We start from the raw sequence: 6000 nt of genomic DNA on the forward strand, positions 1-6000 counted from the left end.
AATCATGCCTTTTGGAACTCCAGAAAGGATTTAGAGCAAGAGAAATCTGAATGACATCTTGAACCAATCCCTGCCTATTTATACTTTCATACCATATTGAACACAAAGCCTGAGACTGATACTCTCCTTAACTTTAGCCCTCACTTCATATGTCTCTTAAGGTCTCCATACTTAAGCATCATGCCTTCCATGCTCCTGGGACTACCCCTATCCTAGCTTAAGACATAGGTGAAAACATGAACACATCTTTCTACCAAAGGACACAGAAGACACCAACAGACACACGAAAACGTGCTCCACATCCATAGCCATCAGGGAAATACAAATCAAAACCACAATGAGATACCACTTTACAACAGTTGGCATGGCTAAAATTATCAAGGCAGGAAACAACAAATGTTGGTGAGGATGTGGTGAGAGGGTAACACTCTTAGACTGCTGGTGGGTGGGAATGCAAGCTTGTATAGCCACTCTGTCAAATGTTATTAAGTTTCTTCAAGAACTTAAAAATAGAGCTAGCCGGGGCACCTGGGTCATTCAGTGGGTTAAGCCTGTGCCTTCAGCTCAGGTCATGATACTGGGGTCCTGGGATCAAGCCCTGCATTGGGCTTTCTGCTCAGTGGGGAGCCTGCTTCCTCCTCTCTCTCTGCCTGCTGCTCTGCCTGTTTGTGATCTCTGTGTCAAATTAAATAAATCTTAAAAAAAAAAAAATGAGCTACCCTACAACCCAGCAATTGCACTACTAGGTATTTATCCCAAAGATACAGATTGAGTGAAAAGTAGTAGCACCCCCCACCCATGTTCATTGCAGTATTATCCACTCCAGCCAAACTATGGAAAGAGCCCAGATGTCCATGGACAGATGAATGGATAAAGAAAATGTGGTTCATAACTACAATGGAATATTATTTAGCCATCAGAAAGGATGAAGACTTACCATCATATCCACCTGGATGGAACTGGAGGGTATTATGCTGAGCGAAATAAGTCTATAAGAGAAAGACAATTGGCATATGGGTTTACTCATAAGTGAAATAGGATAAACAACACCGAGGGTCAGAGGGAAAGGGAGGGAAAACAGAATGGGAAGTCATCAAAGAGGGAGAAAAAGCACAAGAGCTTCTTCATTACAGAAACAAACTGAAGGTTGCTGGAGGGGAGATGATTTGGCATGGGGTAACTGGCCGATGGGCATTAAGGAGGGCACATGATGCAATGAGCACTGGGTGTTATACACACCTGATCTATTATTGAACACTACATCTGAAACTAATCCTGTACTATAAGTTGGCTCATTGAAATTCAGTTAAACAAAAAGAACTCAAGCAAACACTCTTTCAAATTTGTATGGAACCACCAAAGATATTGAACAGCCAACACAATGTTGAGAAAGAAAAACAAAGCTGGACGAGTCACAATTCCAGATTTCGAGTTATACTACAAAGCTGTAGTCATCCTAACAGTATGGTACTGGCACAAAAATACACACAGCGACCTAGGGAACAGGAGAGAAGCTCAGATATAAACCCACAATTGTGTGGCCCATTAGTCTTCCACAAAGCAGGCAAGAATATCAAAAAGGAAAAGTCTGTACAACAAATGGTGTTGGGAGAACTGGACAGCCACGCACACAAGAATGCAACTACTCTGCTTCCTTACACCATACAGACTCAAAAGCTCAAAACAATTTCAAGACCTCAATGAAAGACTTAAAACCATAAAAATCCTACAAGAGGGTATGGATAGTAACTTTTCGACATGGACCAAAGCAACATTTTTCTAAACTGTCTCCTGAGGCAAAGGAATTAAAGGCAAAAATAAACAACTGGGACTATATCAAAATAAAAAGTTGCCACACAGCAGAACTAGGAAGAAATAATAATAAGACAACCTACTAAAAGGGAGAAAATATTTGCAAATATCCTATGCAGTAAAGGGATAGCATCCAAAATGTGTGGAGGGGATACAACTCAACACCCAAAACACAAATAATCCAGTTAAAAAATAGTCTGAAGACATGAACAGATATTTCTCCAAAGAAGAAATACAGATGGCCAACGGTCCCATGAAAAGATGTTCACCATTACCTGACCTCAGGAAAATGCAAATCAAAAGTATAATGAGGGGCGCCTCGGTGGCTCAGTGGGTTAAAACCTCTGCCTTCGGCTCAGGCCATTATCTCAGGGTCCTGGGATCGAGTCCCACATCGGGCTCTCTGCTTAGTGGGGAGCTTGCTTCCCCCCCCCCACCCACCTGCCTCTCTGCCTACTTATGATCTCTGTCTGTCAAATAAATAAAATCTTTAAAAAAAAAGTATCATGAGATATTAGCACATACTATCAGAATGGCTCCCATCAACAGCACAAGGAACAACAGGTGCTGGGAGGACGTGGAAAAAGAGGAACCCTCGTGCACTGTTGGTGGAAAAGCAACCTGCTGCAGCCACTCTGGAAAACAGTATGGAGGGTCCTCAAAACGTTAAAAATAGAGCTACCCTAGGATCCAGCAACCACACTAGTGGGTATTTATCTGAAGCATACAAAAACAATAACACAAAAGAATACAAGCACCCCTATGTTTCTTGCAGCATTATATACAAGATCACAATAGGGAAGCAACCCAAGTGTCCACTGATAAAGTGCTAAATGAGATGAGAGATGTACAGACACACACACACACACACACACACACACACACAGTGGAAACTTACTCAACCATAAAAAGAATGAAATCTTGCCATTTTCAGCCACACGGATGGATATCAAGAGAGGATTACCCTAAGTGAAATCAGTCAGTCAGAGAAAGACAATACCACATGATGTCACTCTTGTGTAGAATTGAAGAAACAAACATACATAAATAAAGGAGGAAAAAAGAAACAAACAAACAAACAAAAAAAAGATTCTTAACAATAGAGAACAAACCAATGGTTACCAAAGAGGAGGCAAATGGAGGGATGAGTGAAACAGATGAAGGGGACTAAGAGTACACTTTCTTGAAGAGCATTGAGTGATATAGAGAATTACTGACTCACGCTATTGTACACATGAAACTAATATAACATTGTATGTTAACTCAACTAGAATTAGAATAACAATAAAAAATTTTCTTTCAGTAACCTATTTGAAAAAGCTTTGGTACACAATGTTCATATGCCCTACTTGGGAGTATTTCTTGGAAAATATTTATTCACTCTATGCCTGGAATTCAAATTTCACTGAGTTCTTATATTTGACCTGTTAATCCCAGCCCACAGGAGCCATGGTCCCTTTTCATCCTGGATCAGTACCTATGCATTAAAGAGAGTGTAAGTAGAGATAGATGCCATGTCATAATCCAGAAAGCTATTACTGTTTCTGTATCAGTATGAGATGGTCACAGAGTGTGGGACAGGTTTCACGGCAGGTTTGTTCTCTATCCTGGATCACTAATTCAGTGATCTTTCCCTGGACCATTTGGCTTATAGATTTCCGGTGGATGAACTTGCTTCCAAGCACATCCATGGAAACACGAAGGTGGGTGGGCTCAGTGCGGGATAGGAAGAGGGTCAAGTACAGACAGGGGTACGATCCCTCCCCTGATCCAGGAACTGCCATGGGTGTGGGTATGGGAGACAGAAGAAACGGGAAACCACCAAGTCCACCAGCTGAATGCAGGTGGACCTTGTGATGTGGGGTGCAGGGGCTGCTCTTAGCTACCTCTGGGAGGGAGAGGGGGGAAGGAATAAGAATGAGAAACTGCCTGCCCCTGGCCCACCGCTCCTGCCCACCGCTCCTGGCACACATCAGTCTACACTGACACAGCTTGGGCTCAGGATGGGCTGGCTTGGGTCCCTCAGCACTCAGTGGGGCAGCTGACTCTAGGACTCAGTGACATGTTGAGAGAGATGGCAGGGAAGGCTGCCCCTCTGAGGTCATCCCCTCTTTGAGCAGACAGCCCTGCAGGACTGCTGAAAATCCACTGAGAAGTTTGAAAGACATGCCATGGATGAACTAAGGCATGGAGATACAGAAAACAATATTGGTTTTTAAGGTCAGAGCTGTCACCTGAGGAAGTGGGGACAGCTTCCCTGAAGAGGACTGAGGGGAGGACAGACAAAGCTGAAAAAGAAGACATGGGTCTCCTGATGGGGGATCTGTAGCCTCCTTCCAGGACAGGGCATCATCCTTACCTCACAGGGGATTGAAGGAAGTGTTTCATCAGGGGATCGAAAGAGCTACCACTTGAGAAGGCTACTTTGGCATTGGCTTGCACAAGGTGGAGGATGAGGGCCAGATGGAGAGAGGGAAATACCCCAGGGGGACATGGGGCAAGAGCATACGCTCATGATCATGAAGATGATGAAAAGCAGGAGGTGGTAGCATGGAAGACTCTGACATGAAAGTGCCATGGGCACAGTGCCCACAGCTACAGTGACTGGGCACCTTCTGTGCCAGGCATGGTTCACTTCAGTGGACTCCAGTTTACTGTTGACCACAACCCTAGGAAGTATGCACCATCACCCTCCTCCTCTCCATATGCTTCTGGAATCACAGTCACCAGGTCCCAATTGGTTTTCATGGAAACCAAGCACTGGCTCCCACCACACACTGCCCCTCTGGTGGTGGTCTAGTGTGACCCTCATGCCTGGCCAGAGACTGTTGTCTATCTATCTCCACACAACTCAATAGACAGGAGTGTGTCCCTGAATTCTACAATTTCTGATGAGACAGATCCAAAGGCCCCACTAATCATCTACCACAAAAATGCACTGGGTTACTCGGGAGCTCAACTATTGTCATGAAACTCACCATGACCTATTTCTGTTACTTCCTACAGAAAGTCAGGCTCTGATCCCCCAACTTACCATACATCCTGATTGCTGACTTGGGGCCATGTCATGAACCCGCATGGCATTCTTCTGTTACAGAAGGCCACCCTGCACCTCCTGGAAAATGTTTCTAAGGAAATACATTGTCCATCAGGGCTACAGTGTGAAGAGTGGTACACAGCCTGCATGGTAGTAATCAGTTATTAACAAGGGTTGTGCACCTCCCCCTCAGTCTCACAAAAGCTTCCTCTGTCCCCATAGAAGTCATGATGTGCCCTCAGAAAATACCCCAGGAAAATACCCTTTAAACTGAAGCTCCCTTCATGCTCTGGTTCAAATCTTGTCCAACTACCATAGTATAAAAATAGAAATCAGTCACAAGTAGAAAATGGCACAGTCATAAATATGTGGAAATTTACCAACATGCTAGTAAACAACAAATAGTCAAATAAGAAACCGAATAGTAAACAACAAATAGTCAAATAAGAAATCAAAAGAAAATTTAAACATACCTTGAGACAAATGGAAAAGAGAACCCATGGAAAGTTATGGGATACAGCAAAAGTAGCTCTAAGGGGGAAGTTCATAGAAATTCAGGTCCTCATCAATCCATCTGAAAGCTCTCCAGTAACCAACCTAATATACATGGGAAAGATGTGGAAAAAAAAAAAAAACCAGCAACAAACAACAAACAAGCAAAGCCCGAAATCAGTAGATAGAAAGAAAGAAATAAAAAACAAGAAAGTTGAGGGGCTCCTGGGTGGCTCAGGGGGTTAAAGCCTCTGCCTTTGGCTCAGATCATGATCCCAGGGTTCTGGGATCCAGTCCCGCATCAGGCTCTCTGCTCAGCTGGGAGCCTGCTTCCCTTCTTCTCTCCCTGCCTGCTTCTCTGCCTACTTGTGATCTTTGTTTGTCAAATAAATAAATAAAATCTTTTAAAAAAGGAAAGTTGAAATAAATCCAATGGAGACTAAAAAGACAAACGATCAATGAAAATATGAGCTGCTGTTTTTGGAAAGATAAACCAAACTGACAAACTTTTAGCTAGACTTACCAAGAACAAGAGAGGACTCAAATACAATCAGGAAAGAAAGATAACTGATTCCTGTCTCACATCAAAATCCTAGAGGAGAACACAGACAACAACCTCTTCAACCTTGGGCACTGCATCTTCTTGCAAGACATGTCTC

This window comes from Lontra canadensis, unplaced genomic scaffold (genome assembly GCF_010015895.1).
Source record: "Lontra canadensis isolate GAN:19392208 unplaced genomic scaffold, GSC_riverotter_1.0 scaffold11, whole genome shotgun sequence".
Taxonomy (NCBI): domain Eukaryota; kingdom Metazoa; phylum Chordata; class Mammalia; order Carnivora; family Mustelidae; genus Lontra; species Lontra canadensis.